The sequence below is a fragment of the Canis lupus genome, chromosome 17 (genome assembly GCF_048164855.1).
Source record: "Canis lupus baileyi chromosome 17, mCanLup2.hap1, whole genome shotgun sequence".
Taxonomy (NCBI): domain Eukaryota; kingdom Metazoa; phylum Chordata; class Mammalia; order Carnivora; family Canidae; genus Canis; species Canis lupus.
In genome coordinates this window covers 46642874-46660391 of record NC_132854.1, presented here as the reverse complement: position 1 = coordinate 46660391, position 17518 = coordinate 46642874, and the positions used below count along the sequence as shown (strand labels likewise).

At 34.7% G+C, this 17518-nt stretch overlaps 1 long non-coding RNA gene across 1 annotated transcript in view; it reads right to left on the bottom strand.

Moving 5' to 3' along the window:
* Window positions 1–17518, bottom strand: part of LOC140608414 (uncharacterized) — a 147139-nt gene that overhangs the window by 55113 nt on the left and 74508 nt on the right. The gene's annotated exons all lie outside the window — the stretch shown is intronic.

Here is a 17518-nt window from a genome sequence, read left to right as displayed (position 1 = left end):
ACTGAAAGCTTTTCCTTTAAGATCAGGACATGACAAGGGTGTTCATTCTGACCAATCCTATTCAACATAGTACTGAAAGTCCTAGCCAGAATAGTCAGGCAAAAAAATAAATGAATGGCATCAAAATTGGAAGGAAGAAGTACAATGGTCTCTATTTGTGGGTGATATGATTTTATAAAGAGAAAATCCTAAAGACTCAATAAAAAATCTGTTAGATCTAATCAATGAATTCAATAAAATTGCAGAATATAAAATTAATAGACAAAAATCAGAAGTGTTTCTATACTCTAACAATAAATTTTCTGAAAATAAATAAACTGATCCATTAACAATAGCATTAAAAAAATCTTTTTTAAAAAAAAACACCTTAAGGAATAAATTAACTAAGGGAGTAAAATATCTATATCCTGAAAACTATGCTATATTGATAAATCAGTGAAGACACAAATAAATAGTTATCCTATGCTCATGGATTTGAAGAATTAATATTTTTAAAATGCCAATACTAATGAAAGGTATTATAGATTCAATAATATGTCTATGAAGATTTCAATGGTATTTTATAGAAGCAAAATTTATACCAAACCCCCATAAGAAACCACAAATAGCTAAAGAAATCCTGAGAAAAAAAGAACAAAAAAGGCATCACACTTCCTGATTTCGACCTATATTATAAAGCTATACTCATCAAAATAGTATGGTAATGACATAAAAACAGACAAGCAGACCAACAGAACAGAATCAAGAGCCCAGAAACAAACTGAAGCATATATGGTCAACTAATATTTGACAAGGGAGCCAAGAATACTCCATGGAGGAGAGAATCTTCAATAAATAGTGCTAAGCTAATAGGATATTCATATATAAAGAAATGAAAATGGAACCTTAACTTACACCTTTCCTAAAAATTAACTTCCTATAGATTAAAGACTTAAGGCTTGAAACCACAAAACTCCTAGAAGCAAACATAAGAATAAAGTTCTTTGGCATGGGTCAGTAATAATTTTTTTGGACATGACCACTAAAAAGCATGAGCAACAAAATAAAAAGTAAACAAAGACTATATCAAACTGAAAACCTTTGGCACAGAGAAAAAAAATCAACAAAGTGAAGACAATCTATGGGATGAGAAAAAAGTATTCGCCAACCACATATGTGATAAAAGATTAGTTTCCCAAATACATAAAAACTCATACAATTTAATAGCAAAAAACTCCATAAATAACCCAATTTTAAAAATAGGCAAAGAACCTGAGTAAACATTTTCCAAAGAAGATATATGAAAAAAAGTCAACATCACTAGTCATTAGGAAAATGCAAATTAATACAATAATGAGATGTTATCTCATCCTTTTTAGAATAGCCATTATCAAAAAAGACAAGATAACAAATGCTGGCATGGATGTGGAGAAAAGGGAATCTTTGTACATGGTTGGTGGGATTCCATAATTAGTGCAGCCACTATGGAAAACAGTATAGAGGATCCTCGAAAAGTTTTTTAAAAAACTATATGATCCAGCAATTCCACTTCTGGGAATATATTCAAAGGGGAAAAAAAAAAAAAACACCAACTCAGAAAAGTATCTATACCTTTAGGTTCAAAGCAGCATTATTTACAATAGTCAAGATATGGAAACAATAGGAGTATTCATCAATGAACAAATGGATAGAGAAATTGTGGTATATAAATACAATAGAATATTATTCAGCCATTTTTTTAAAAAGGAAATCCTACTGTTTGTGTGAACATGGATGGAACTTGAAGGCATTATGCTAAGTGAAGTAAGTCAGACTGAGAAAGACAAATACTGTCTAATCTCACTTATATGTGGAATCTGTGGTTACCAGAAGTGGAGGGTGTGGGGGGGACTGTATTGGAGGAATATAGTCAAAAGGTACAAACATTTAGTTAAAAGATAAATAAATACTAGGGATATAATGTATAACATGATGACTACAGCTAATATCATTGTTATATGATATATAGAAAAAATTTTAAGAGATTACATTCTAATGTTGTGCCCAAGATTGCAAATCCGAGAAACTACCAAGGAGCCGACAACGATGCAAGAGCACCAGGGTTTATTTGCAAGCTCGAGCTTGGGTCCAAGTACACCCAACACAGTGGAGTAAGGACTTGGACCCCTAAGTGGGTTACAGCTGGGTTTTTTATGGGCTGGTCTAGGGGATTTTCAGAAGGGGTGGAGGAATTTCTCAAGTTCTGTTTACATTCTGATATGGGGCTTTCAAGGGCATTGAGCTCTGCTCTCAATCTAATATGGGACTTTCTGCCACAGGTGTGGGCTCTGTTGTCTTTCTGATATGGGATTCTCTGCCAAGGGCAATTCTGAGCTCTGTTGTGTTTCTGATATGGGATTCCCTGCCGAGGACATTCTGCAGCTTTTCCTGTAAAGTTCAGCTCTTATTCGCAGGGGCCTAACATGGCTGTACTTGTGCTAATGCTAAACTTGAGGTGGAATGGCCTTAACTTTCTCGGCCTCCACACTAAGAGTTCTTGTCACAGGAGAAATTTCCTTTTCCTTTTTTTATTTTTTTTTATTTTTATTGTCTCTATATATGAAGATGGAGATCAGCTAACCCTATTGTGGTAATCACTTCACAGTATATTCAAATGAAATTTACTCAATACTGTATATCAATGGTTTCTCAATACAATAGAAAAATTAAATTGAATTAAAAGGCAAAAAAAAGCCTCTCCCAATGCAGTCATCATAGCTAAGCTGACAAAGGGATCAAAGACTAAAACACCAGCCCACATGCAGCTCCTGGGTTTTTACAGTCACATGCCTTTTTGCAGATATACTGGCATTATAAAAATAATGCCTTCAATGCTAAAAATGCTTTGGATTCTAAATCCAAAATTTTCTGATAGTGGAATGAAGTTCCTCATAGTGGAATCCTTGCAACACTTGATCACTTTATATATGGTCAATCTTCTACTCAAGGACAAATTTAGCTTACAAATTTTATCTTCAGAACACAAATCACTTTGCCAGAATTTTCTAAGGAAACTATGCAAAACCAACAACTCAAAACTAAATAGTGTCTCTATCACCTCAATGAGATTCATTTTACAATTATAATGGACAGAAAAAAAATAAGTACCTATACCTATAGATATCACATGTGTCATCATACTCTAGAGCTATAAATGCTTTTTAACATAAAAAAATAGTAAATATTTATTGAATGAATGAATGATTTTCAAGGTAAGTCTAAAAATAATTCTTTTAAAAACATTGACTTTCTTTAGAAATCAGAAATAAATTGCAATATATTATGGAGACTGGTACTAATACTTTAACATCATCATTAACACCTTCCTCTTTAAACATCTCTCTCATGCCTTTAAAATCTGAGAAGGAAACCTGAAGGGGAAATACATACAAAAAGAAATTTAACTGAGACTGAGTGGGAAATCTAGCTCAACCATGACATTTTGAAAATGAGTGCTCCACCTGATTCCTAGCTTTAAAAGTTAGGTTGGGTGATTTTACCACTTTCGCATGTTGCTATGAGTCAGTACATTACTTGGAGGACTAGGACTAATAAATGAGATGGAATGCAAATATAGAGATTTATTCAGATTAAATCAGTGTTTTTTTTTTCTCTGATCTTGATATTTCAAGTATCCTCATACCCATCTTTCAATGGAAAAAAAAAAAAAATTCCACCTATCTGGTGTTGCTCTGAATAGAGCTAGAACATTTACTTCAGAAATTTATCCTTATTTCCCTCAATTTCTCAAGATGTTCACCTCTCCCTAACTCAATTATTCCTCTTTTAATTGACAGTATAAGCTAATTTTGTTACAGATATTTGCCAGGGATTGAAATATATATATAAATATCTACTGAGGTAAGAGGCATTGGGACAATTGTCATATATATATATGCATCTAGTTGTTCTGAAATTTAATCCTAGATAAAGCCAGACTAATAGAAAGTTCAGTGTGCAATGGCTTACTTTACAAAAATCAGTGAAACACTGGATTTACTGATACACTTTTTGACAGAATGAACCAAATCATTATATTAAATGTATTAAATATATGTATTTAAAGTCATTTACCAATATTTAAGAACACTGGTATATCTATAAAATTGTATTTTATTTTCAAAGCAGAAATTATTTATTTTTTTAAGGATTTATTTATTTGAGAGAGAGAGAGAGCACATTCACACAGGCAAGAAGAGGGAGACAGAGACAAAGAATCGCAAGCAGATTCCTCACTGAGTGTGGAGCCTGACTCAGGGCTCACAATCAGGATCCTGAAATGATAACCTGAGCCCAAAATCAAGAGTCGGATGCTCACCCAACTGAGCCACTGAGGCACCCCATCAAAGCAAAAAAATACTTCTAAAAATTAAAATATATCTATTCATTTTTAAGTAAAAATTAAGTAAAAAAATAAAAAAAATTGTAAATACATAAGCAAAACAATCTCTATATTTAGATTTTGTTCACACTTAGGTTATAGTGTCTTAGTTATATCTGTTTCTATTATAATGTGTATTTTGTGAAGAATTATTTTATGATGTGATTTTTAAAACCTTTTAATAAGGCAACTTTGAAGATGACTATGAAGATAAATCTGAAATTGACCCCACCTTCAAATAATTCTTCTCTTTAGGTCATTATATTTTTAATATTTTTAATAGAGGAAATATTTTTATATAGGTGCTGAGATACCTGGTAAGATCAGGTATCTGATCTTACCTGACCTGCAAAGAGAAGGATATTCTTAAATTTTTCATTTTGAAATGCAAAAATATTTCAGTCCAAAAATATTTTTAAAGATTAATTCCTTTTCTCCATTTAAAACCTCCTTCTTTAATAAATATTTTTAAGAGAAAATGCACAAAAAATGTCTCTACTCATAATAACTTAAGTGTTCCTAAATTCAAATAATGCAAAATCACAGACTTCATTAATTGTGTTCCACTTTAGCAAGGACTATAAGTTTATCCAATTGAAAAATATAAGCTCTATGAAAAGGTTCCCCTCATAGGTCAAAATGCTGCAAATAATAGTTTAGACTTTCCGAATTAAGTGATATACTCCATTTGGACTACCATAATTTAACACCTTTTTTTTTTTGCTTTTGCTTTCACAGATGTAAATTTTACAGTCTTCCAGTTTACAAGAATTTTTCAAAAACTACAATTCACTAAATTTCTAAACTGATGATTTCAGTATTCCATTTGTTGAATATTTTGACTAAAATGTATGTTAACAAAAATACTACTAAAATTATATATATAATGAAACTACAGATTTTATTTCATTGGTGGAATATCATTGTTTTCAGATACTTGCACCAAAAGTGATTCCAAGTACACTTAGGTTTCATAGGCTTTTTAAGTTAGTAGGATAGATTCATAGTCCTATGCTATATTCTACCAAATTTGTCTTGTATTTTCATCACATTGAACACATAAATTTATTTTAGGTGGTTAACTTTTCAAATGAATTTTTAAAAGCATTAATAGTAATGAATGTCAGAAGTTCCACCTTAAACAGAAGGCGCATCAAAAGTTTTACACTGACTTCAAGAATTGGAGGAGAAAAAAAAAATAAACCATCACTAGAATTAATTTATCTTTCTCTTTGAAGTTTCTGATGACACATGTAAAACTAGGCATCTTCTAACTGTTCATTAAGGTTTTCAAGTGCTGAGGTAGCCAACACTTTAATAGCTATCACTTATACAACTTCTTCTATGTGCAGATGAAAATTTGGGGAAAAAAATGGGTAAAGTTGGAAGTTCAGCTTCTAAATGAATCTTATTGTATATAAACAATACCTTAATATAAAAATAAGTGAATTTAAATTTGAAGTCATCAGATCCAAATGAAAAGGCATCCTTCAGAATATGTCAGCTTCAGGTATTAAAACATCATCAACCAGCACAGTTGATTTAAAATAACTCTGGGATTTTTAAAGTAGATGTTGACTGTGCTGCAGCAGAGTTGTGTGTGCTGATTTTTGTGAATTGGGGCCCCCACAGTGGTTAGCAACTCTTGACAAATATTTGTGCAAATTATACATTCATCTTCAAATTTCTTTTGAGAATGAGATAGACAGTGGGGCAGGAATTACTTTTTTCTTAAATATATACTTTGTTCCCTTACACGAAAATGGAACCCAAGGGGAAGAAGGAAACCCTTGCCCCTCCCAAAGCTGAAGCCAAAGCAAAGGCTTTGAAGGCCGAGAAAGCAGTTTTGAAAAGTATCCATAGTCACAGAAAAAGGAGATCCATAAGTCACATACGTCCAAGACAGTGTCTCTGAAAGCAACACACGTATCCTCAAAAGAAAGCTCTCAGGAGAAACAAGCTTGATCACTATGCCATCATCAAGTCCTCCCTGACCACCCAGTCAGCCATGAAGAAAACAGGACAACTTATTTGTGTTCATTGTGGATGTCATGGCCAATAAGCCCCTGATCAAACAGGCTGGGATGAAGTGACAGGTCATCGACATTGTCAAGGTCAACATCCAATCAGGCCCAATGGATGAAGGCATACATTCCACAGACTCTTGACTGATGATGCTGTGGATGTTGCCAACAAAATTGAAATAATCTAAACCGGGGAATCCCTGGGTGGCTCAGTGGTTTAGCGCCTGCCTTTGGCCCAGGGCGTGATCCTGGAGTCCCAGGATTGAGTCCCACATTGGGCTCCCTGCGTGGAGCCTGCTTCTCCCTCTGCCTGTGTCTCTGCCTCTCTCTCTCTCTCTCTGTCCCTCATGAATAAATAAATAAAATCTTTAAAAAAATTTAAAAAAAAGAAATAATCTAAACTGAGTCCAGCTGGCTAAATCTAAACATGAGCCCATTTTTTGCCAAAGAGGTATATTGCAAAGTTAAAACAAACAATAAAATAGATAGGTTTAGATGTATACTATTCACTTTAAAAGTCACTCTAGCAAGAGCATTCATACTGCTCTTCATTTTTTCTATGGCAAGACTGCTCAGCCTTTATTTCCAACACATATTTGCAAGGATTAATGGCTACCCTATTAAATGGGGACCTGGAGGCTTCATGCATCTAGCAGGCTACTGCACAGAGCCACTATTGGATATAAACTATTGCATCAAGTGGCACCAGGAACAGCAAAGTGGAAAAATGGAAGAAGTAAGCTGTTCCTACACTCCTGTGTGGAGAGACGCTTCCTTTTAATAGAGAGCTTGCAAGCTTGTTTTGATTGGGGGGTGTTAATTATGTTTTATCTGATAGAGGTTTGAAAAGGAAATATCAATTATCTACGACTATGGTTTAGATTTTATATTAAAAAATATTATTGTTTGCACAAGAATCACCCAGAGTATTAATAGAAACTGTGGCAGAAACAGTAAGTTAAAACTGGAAGTCAAACCAATCTTATATGTAGTTTAATGTGACTATTTTTTATTTTAATTTTTATTTATTTATGATAGTCACAGAGAGAGAGAGAGAGAGAGGCAGAGACACAGGCAGAGGGAGAAGCAGGCTCCATGCACCGGGAGCCTGACGTGGGATTTGATCCCGGGTCTCCAGGATCGCGCCCTGGGCCAAAGGCAGGCGCTCAACCGCTGCGCCACCCAGGGTTCCCTAATGTGACTATTAATACAATTTTATTATAAAAGCAAACCAACAAACTCTGGGACAATTCACAAGAGGACAGGATGTGGTACCAGGACAATGGGTATAAACTGGATTCATCTTAAAGAAACTGGAATATGATCACCCTTATTAAACCCAAAGCCCAAAATCTTTGCTAACTCAATTTCGAGTTTATTTTTCTTGATAAGCTCCTTCCCTTAAAAAAAAAGACTCACTGTAACTAATTTCTCTCAACCTCTACATATTCAATCCAAATCTGCATGGCTTTTCTTTTGCATTTTGCCTTGAAAATTTGACAGTACATACATTAAATAAAAGTCCGTAAAGCTCCACACAGTTCATGTTTCAATTGATTTTGACTATTAACATAATACAAAAGAAAAATTCCTGAGGACACTATTCAGATTTTATATCAGTGTTTAGAAAATTTGCAAACATTTATTTTGAAATCTTGGCTGGTTATCCTGACCTTTTCCAAAAATTTCCTTTAGTATTATTAATAATATACTGTACATGCTACATCTCTAGGGATTATAGAATATATTTATGTTTTACTATAACTTATCTAAAAAGGTTAAATTTTAATTAGAGTCAAATAGAGCAATTTTCTAGATATTTGAGGATCCTTCTAGAATGTAGTTCTCTCCTGAGATTAGGGATAATAAGAATAAATATATGTTAACCCATGAACACAGATCTGCATTGTTCCTAGCAGCTAGTTGCTATTACATTATGCTTCATCCTATGTTGCTGCAGACTAGTGAGCTTACTTTATTCAGTTTACCAAATTTCATCAATGCAGTGGACACTTGTTAATTCAGTTTACCAAATTTCATCAATGCAGTGGACACTTGTGTATATGCCCAGCATCTATATCCCCATCTTCTGATAGTAGCTCTGATGCCACTCTCAGTAAATATGGTCTGGGGGCAAGGATAGAGCCCCAGAAGCTATATTATCCAGTTTTCTCAAGATAGACGATAAACAGGTGACACATTAGTGAAGTAGGTAGGTAGATAGGTAGGTAGGTAGGTAGGTAGGTAGACAGATTTTCTTTAACCAGTTTGTAATGAATTTTTTGTCACTTGCAAATGATAAAAGTATAATAATTATATGATCATAGCTTATGGAATAATGAATATTTTACCGCATGGCCCTTATTTTAGTGTGATATGACTCTGCTTTGGGGAGAAGAACAGAATGACAAATGTAAAAAATAAACTTTGCTCTCGGTTACACTCAGGATGCTTCGACTCAAAACGTAAGCATACTTCATTTGTATTTGTCCTCATAGACACTAATTTTCCCATTAGATACAAAGGAAGAGTAGTACTTTCATAATACACTTCCAAACACTGGCATTCAGACATCTAAAGAATGGTTATGACCAAGTCAATGTTTCCTTATAAATTAAGTGCTGACCACCAAACAGGTGATTTCATCCACATTATGGACATCAGTTAATATGGAAAAAATAATCTGTTTGTTGATTTCTAATTTTACATGTCAGAGATATATAAATGTTCTCCCCAAACTCACAACTCCCATCTTGATAAATACTTCAGAATTTGGTAATCATATTTTTCCAAATGAACAGACAACATTATAAAATTGCAGATGAATCAGAGTGCATGCAAAAAGTAGCTGAGCAGCTGCAGTTCATGTAGTTTGTGCACAGGAATCTATTTTACAGCCTGAGCTACAGAACATCCAGTATTTCTCTTATGAAATTGCCTTGATTTCTCAAATCCCCAAGGACTATTAAATAAGATTTCCTACCTTGACATAAGTAGAATAAACCATCTGGTTCAGATGATGGGGCTGTGCCTAGAGGAGTGACAGCAGCCTTTGTTTATACTGTAGACCTAACTAAGGGGTTGTAAATGTATAAATATTCTGTAAAAATAATTTAGCTTATAAGATGAATTGATTCAACTGATTAAAAAAAAACCTAGGAGAGATCTCAAGCAAAGCACAGGTTATGGGAACATCTGGCAATATTGACTGCAAAAGGGGAACATCAGAAATGTAAAAGGAAGAAAAGTTGTAGGTTTCAGAGAGAATAGTCCCGAAGAAAAGACCACTTCCCTGTACCTTAAAAGCACTGAGGTGTTTAACATTTTCCTTCTGTGGTTGGTATCCCTTATATGTGTCTATTGACATCCACATTGTCTGTCTCACAATGCAAGCTCTAAAAGGCATGGACTGTTCTATAGAGCTTGGCAAGGAGCCACATAGATATGGCCATTTAATAAATGCCCTTTATCAAAAGAACTGGAGGAAAACAGGGATGAAGAAGACTACATAAGTAAGAAAAAGAAAAGAAAAAAGAAACATTTTTTTGTTAAATCAAGGAAATTAAAAGTGTCATCTTTTTCTACTTCATGAACTAATGCTCAAATCATCCTGAAGTGTTAAATTCTTTATCTTGTACAAACAATTGACATAGGTAATGACTATGCCATTAAAAAATCATCATCTAGAGCAGCCCAGGTGGCTCAATGGTTTAGCACTGCCTTCAGCCTGGGGCGTGATCCTGGAGACCAGGGATAGAGTCCCACGTCAGGCTCCCTGCATGGAGCCTGCTTCTTTCTCTGCCTGTGTCTCTGCCTATCTCTGCCTATCTTTGCCTCTCTCTCTCTCTCTCTCTCTTTTTTCTGTGTGTCTCATGAATAAATAAATAAAATCTTTTAAAAAAAATCATCATCTAGAAGTGCCTGGGTGGCTCAGTCAGTTAAGTGTCTGCCTTCAGCTCTGGTCATGACCCGACCTGGACTCAAGCCCTGCACAGGGCTCCCTGCTCAGTGGGGACCTGTTTTCTCCCTCTCCTCCCCACTCCTGACATCTGTTGCTGTATCTCTCTCTCTCTCAAATAAATAAATAAAATCATTAAAAAAATTTTAAAAAATCATCTACCTAAGAACTATGTAGACCCAAAATTAATAACCAAGGAGAATCTTGACACTTCCAGCAGTGGTGCTCCTTCCCTTTGGCCCTGAGAGTATTGCAGTGGCTTTGTGCACTGGTGTATTGATGACTTCCTCAGTTTTGATAATACAAATATTAATTCTGGCTCACCGACAAGCTCACCACATAATATTTAGCTGCCAATAAAGATGACCCACACTCTAGCTTTTTGTTAGGGCACGTAATATTAAATTCACAATGCCCTAAATCAACTTCTGATTTAAGAGAAAATATTTAGGAAGGATTTCCTAAAGATTATATAATCGATTTCTCTATACACCGTGATACCTATGCCTTTATTCAGCTCTCCTGATAGCTGTACATCTGAAAACTATTGTATTGGTGCCCCATAGGACTAGTTTGATTAAATTGTGATTTGCTGTAATTCCATTAGCCTGATAGTGAGTGACATTATAAGAAATAGCCCAGTGCAATTCAAAGCTATGTTTACCAGAAGATAGGGCTGAGAATTTTTTTCATTAGATTGTAGTATACTCTTTGGGAGGAACTTAGAAAAAAATCATTTGTTTTATCTTACAGGCATTATGAATCATCCACTTATCCTATTTTCTCTTCTAATTTTCTACTGTAGAGGTTAGAATGAAATTATGACCAAACTTTTTGTGTTACAGCCTCATTTCAAGGTCTATTTATATGTCTACCCTGGTGACCTCTTTGCAACATATTTTATTACTTTTCTGGATTTTTGTTATTTTCTAAATCTTAATCTTCTCTGAATAAAGGACATAAATCAATGTTCATATAAATAGGTTTAACAACAAATATAGGTATATTTTAAAGTTTAAAGAGCCCTGAAAAACTGAACTTATATATTTTTAAGGGGACTGTGGGGTGTGTGTGTGTGTGTGTGTGTGTGTGTGTTGGGACTGTAGTATAGTTGAGAAAAATTAATTGGGAATATAATACCAAAATTACTGAAGGTTATGAGATGAATCTAATAATCATACTTATATTTACCACAAATTGGATTCTAACTTTGTGTCTGATACTGGGAAAGCCATACTTCAATCATTTTGTGGTTGAGAAAAATGAAGCTCAAAAAATAATTTAATGGGCAGTCTGGGTGGCTCAGCGGTTTAAGGCCTCCTTTGACCCAGGGCGTGATCCTGGAAACCTGGGATCGAGTCCCACATCCAGCTCCCTGCATGAAGCCTGCTTCTCCCTCTTCCTGTGTCTCTGTCTGTCTGTCTGTCTGTCTCTCTCTCTCTCTCTCTCTCTTTCTGTGTGTGTGTGTGTCTCTCATGAATAAATAAATAAAATCTTTTTAAAAAAATAAATAAAAAATAAATTAATTTGACCAAGATTATACTAAGAGTGTGCGTTAGAACTGATACTTTTGCCCAGGTCTTTCTGACTCCAAATATAGTATAAAAGCTCATGGGAAGCCTTTCCACATAATATTTAAGTTATGTGCTTTCTAGTTAAAGCAAGAGCTGAAGAGCAGTAGCTCATACCTCAGAGACACAGGCCAGCTTATCCTATCCCTCTGGAAATCTCAACAGTACGAAATCGCTGCCAAATGGGTAATTAAATCTTGAATGCATCAATAGTGATATAAGCATGGAAAGAGATGAATCTATTATACTCTGAACTGGTTGTGCTGTATTTTACACACATCTGGAGAAACATACTCTAAGTAGCAATCTGGCACACACAAAATTCACAGAAAATGGTAAGCAAGTATTTCATATGAAATGCATTGCAAAAGTAGACTATATTTAACCTTTAAGGAAAAATACAATGTCATTTGTTACAGGTATATTGTGTAACAAGCACCCACAAAACCTAGTGTAATCCTGCAATGAACATTATTTTGGTCCTGAATCCATGCTTAGGCTAAATGGTTCTGCTATCTTAAGCGGGTCTTGATAAGGTCTACTCATATGCCTGTGTTCAGCTGTGGGTTGACCAGGCATGGCATTTCTCACGTATCTTTTGCCTCAGCTAGATTAACTAGATAGCCCACTGACTATCCAGTCTGTTCCTCTGAGAGGCCAGTCAAGGCATGCTGTCATGGCGAAGGCACAGGACCAAAGGCGAAATGGAAGTAAGAATACATTTAAAAGCTGCATATATTTGTTATTAAGTCTATGTATATTAATATTATTTATGTAATTTATTATCCCAGAGAAGACTAAGAAGATTTCTAAAATACCAATACTACTTGGCACCTAGCCTTGGAACTGGCACAGTGCCATTTTTGCTATATTCTGTTGCTTAATGCAAATCACAAGCCAACTCAAATACAAAGAGGAGGGTAAGAGATTCAACTTGGGAGGAGGTACAGAAAAGTTACTTTGCAATGGGCATGGATACAGGGGAGGCTAATGGAGAACTGGGACCATCTTGCAAACATTTTACCACAAATATTAAGTGAAAACAGAGTTATCCAATTCTTCCAGTGTTTCCAGTATTTCTTCCAGTATTTCTCTGTATTTCTCAAAACTATTAAAACTCTAATTTGATCTTTTTTCATTCTCTACTTCCTTGCACTCCCCTCCCTTTAATTTCTAGGCACTTAGCATGCATGTGCTACTCTAACTTATCTGAATTCCCCTCCCCTTCAATCATTACATCACAGTCAATTTTGATGCCTCAAGAAAATTAATCATTTTATCTGCAACTCCACTATTCTTTCTCCTCATATCAGTATTAACTATCAGGCAATATTCAACATTTGGTCTCCTACTGCCTAAAGGAATAAAGAATTTCAAAAAAAAAAAAAAAAGAATTTCTACAGCAAATTTTTGAACATGACTAAATAGATCCAGTGTCATTTACAATGCTACCTCAATTGGGCTTTCACCACCATATCCTTTTATTCATCTCTTGATAACACCATTATTTTATTACCAAAGCAGCTCTTCCAAGATTTGTCTATATTCTTTAAATGCATCACATCTTTTATGCTCAAAAATAGGCCAATGTTCTGAGTTACTGACAAGACTAGTATGGTAAAAATATACATGCCATGGTCTCAGCTTATAGCCATCGCCACACCCTCTGGTCTCTTTAAAATCTTTCCTTTCTCCCATTATTTCTATTTTGGAAGAAGAGGTGCTTCCCTCATTCCTAATAAGGATTAACCTCTTTATTTTTTTTTTTTCTGCCATTGCACATCCTGGTACTTAACATCCTCATTTCTTTTCTCTTTCCAGAAACTCTACTGAGACCTCTCCTATCTACATAAGAATATACTCATGTCTCAAAAACTTTTCTTTTCAGGCTTGTCTGATATTTTCTCCGTGGGTGGGCAGGCTTGTATTGCTAATTTCAAAGAATCATTCACATTCTGCAGACCTAAGCTTACTACTACCACATTTCTTTCTCCCTTGCTATGCGTCTTCTTCCTCATAAAATTGCACCTTCAATGGAAATGTTCTTCAACTTTGTGATGACTTATTAAGCACTAGTACTTTCTCTCTGCATTGTTTATCCTTGACATTCTCTGCAACCATCAATTCTCTGTAACTATGTAAAATCTATACATTCTTTCAGTTTGTAATTTTGTTATCTTGATTTTCTTTGAACTATGCCTCCTTTGTTCTATCTCATTCTTCTTTACAGGTCCTTTATCTTTACTCCTCACTAAATAAATAATACACTTAGTGACATTTACTGAACACCCACTTTCTACCAGACACTAGGCTACATTTTTTATATGCATCTCTTTTAACCTCATACAAACCCTATGAGGGAACTGTAATAAATATTCCTATATTGCAGATAAAAATTTTGAAATGCGGGTTAATTAATTTGGCTAAGTTTGCACAGGTGTTACATGGTAACTGTTGGATTTAAACTGTCTACATTCAAGAACTTTGATCTCAATTACTGCTATATTTCACCAATAAATAGCATTCTACAGCTGTCCCTCAGTTTTTTTCCCCCTTTATTTGGTTGTTAACTTCACTATTTCTTTCATTTTTCTGGTATCCTTTGTATTCAAATACTCATATTAGTCACTCTAGTTCTGACCCCTCATCTGTCCTTTAGCCTCCTAAGTTCACCTTTAATTAACTCCAGCTCATCTCTAACTCATTCTCTAGTCCTACATCCACCTGTCCTCTTGTCATATATACCCTGTCAAACTGCGAATACAAGAGGTGAGCTAAAATTTATTGACTGCCATACACCTTGCCATCATTCTCATAAATAATGAAAATTACCATTTATTGTTTTGTGTCTATGAGTCACTGTGAGAAGCATCCTCCACACACTCAACTTATTTAACCTTCTAAAACTTTTGAACATAGAAAGATCTAATAGTGTTGGGCTTACATTAATATATGCCAACAGTAAAAACAAGACACAAAAATAAAAACCTATTTATATTACTGTCCAAAATATTTCATCTTACGCCTGATTTGCCTCATTAATATAGATTTCCCAAACGAGGCCTGAAGCATTTGAATTTCCAACCCTGACTTAATAAATAAAACTCTCATTTGATCTCTTTTCCACTATATTTCTTCTGCTCAAATTCATCTCGCTCAAGTATCTTTGTCTTTTGATGTTTTAGTGCAACTTCAAAAAACCCTAACAAACAAAAGTAAGAATTCATTGGCTTGTTTCTGAAGATTCATTGTTAAGGTAGGCTTATACATTTTTTCATGCTTTGGATCTAGTTCTTTATGATTTTGGAGGCTCTGCATCCCATGTGTGTCAGCTTCATTGCTACACTGGCTTCACAAATAGCCGCAAGCACCAACCAAGCACAAGTATATTCTTTATCATTCATATCCAGGGAAGAGGACATTTCCTTCCCTTACCATCAAATTGTATACCTGTGTTGAACCACCTAGTGCCCTTGGGCCTGCCGTTTATTGATTGACATGGGTCTGGGTTCCTTGAAGCAATTACCATGGCAAGAGATTTAAATTTACTATGATTTCTAGACAAAGCAGGTCTACCCATGGATACCACAGAACAGACAACCTAAAACCTTTTCATCTTTGTACAATGTATGAGGGTGTAATATATGATGTAATGTATAATGCTATTTTCTTTACCTTCCTGCATGGGTGAAACTCCAGCTTTTATACATTTGCAACCTGAGGTTACCTAGCACAGTGTCTTAAATATAGTAAGTGTTCAACATATATTTGTGAGCAAATATTGAGCAGCTTGACAGTCTGAGAAGCAAGAAAAAAAATTCAAAGTTAATGAGTTTAATGAGCAAGCATAATTTAAGGTATAGATACTATATATATGTATATATATATCTGAAGCTCATAAGTTAATTGTAAATGTATTCCTTTTAAAATATATACATCTCTATTGCATGTAGCGGTATACATTTGAATTATCAAAGGAGGTTACTTTTTCTCTATCCATTCAAAATTTTATGAATAAAAGCCATATTTTTTTCTAAATGAATTTCTCCTAAGGAGAGATCTGAAATTCTATCAATAAAGTATTAAATTTTTTATTGTTAGAAAATAATTGAAATTATTTAAATCACAGAATTTAAATTTTTCAGCTGTTTTATTTTTCAAATGCATGTGGTGATGTGGAAAACAAAGGCTGAAGAAAAATTATTAAATTTCCTTACTATCTACAGTCCATTGGCAAGTCCTTGAAACAGGCAGAGTGACTGTCCTTTAGAGACAGACTCAGCTGCCCTGATGTTAATACTTTGTTAAGGGCAACAGGCCATCTTAGCCCAAAACCCAGGATCTTGTAAGTCTACTTTAGCATATAAAAATTCCTTTGAAAACTTCATCTCTACCCCCCAAGATACATGTTGTCAATCATCCCCAAAGCATATGATCCACTGCTATACATCTGAATGGTCTCATTACTCAGGTTTTATTGGACAGTAATAAATGACCCTTTCCCCAAAAATAACTAGCTCCCCCAATGTCCTAGAAACCTTGCTTCTAAAATTCTTTAGAGACCTACCATATCCCTAAATCCCTCCCAAATTGAAAGTATATGATGGGCCACTCCTTATTACCCCAGTGCAGCTCTTTCTACCCACAGGTCCTGTCCCCGTGCTTTCATAAAATCACCTTTTTGCACCAAAGACATCTCAACAATTCTTTCTTGGCCGTCGGCTCCGAACCCTAACATTCTTTCCCACATCATGTGACATGGCAAAAAAAAAAAATTCATTCCAACTATGGAATCTATTCTCTTGACAATAGACTGCAGGCAATAAAGAACTCCTGAATTGAGTTAAATAATTCCATTAGAAGTGGACTTTTCCAGTATTTTGGAATTCAAACTAAAACTGTAAAAGTTATCCACATCACCCATATCAGAAATTTGTGAAGATATTCACAGAAGCAAAAAATTATATTGTCTGGGGATGATGCATTATTTTTATACATAATAGTACAATAAAGTCTTTTTAGAAATATTTACTAAAGGATTGAGTGAGCAGTACATATGAGAAAATAATTTTTCAGGATATACATGAATGTTTCATTCTAAAGGATTATGTTGCTGTGTAATTCTTCAGCTAAAATGGATGTTTAAGCCTCACTATCCAACTGCACCCTTGACAAAGCATGCAGTGATATGAAACTTTCTTCTTTAAAGTTGGTTGTCTGTATAATTTAATGCCAAGCTCAAAGGAGAAAACATCATGCAGCTCTTACTTGAATTTCTGAAGTGGTGTCTGTCACAACTTTACAAACTACTTGTAAGCATGCTAAACATATTGTAATGATGATCTTCCTTTGGTAGTGGCAGATCTTGAAAAGAGCTACCGCTGAATTGTATCTATGCTCTGAGCTAAAAACAACAACAACTGCCTAATCATTTGTTTAAAAGAATTTTGAAGTTCCTTTCCCATTAGCAATTTTTTTTAAAGATTTTATTTACTTATTTATGAGAGACACAGAGAAAGAGGCAGAGACACAGGCAAAGGGAGAAGCAGGCTCTCTGTGGAGATCC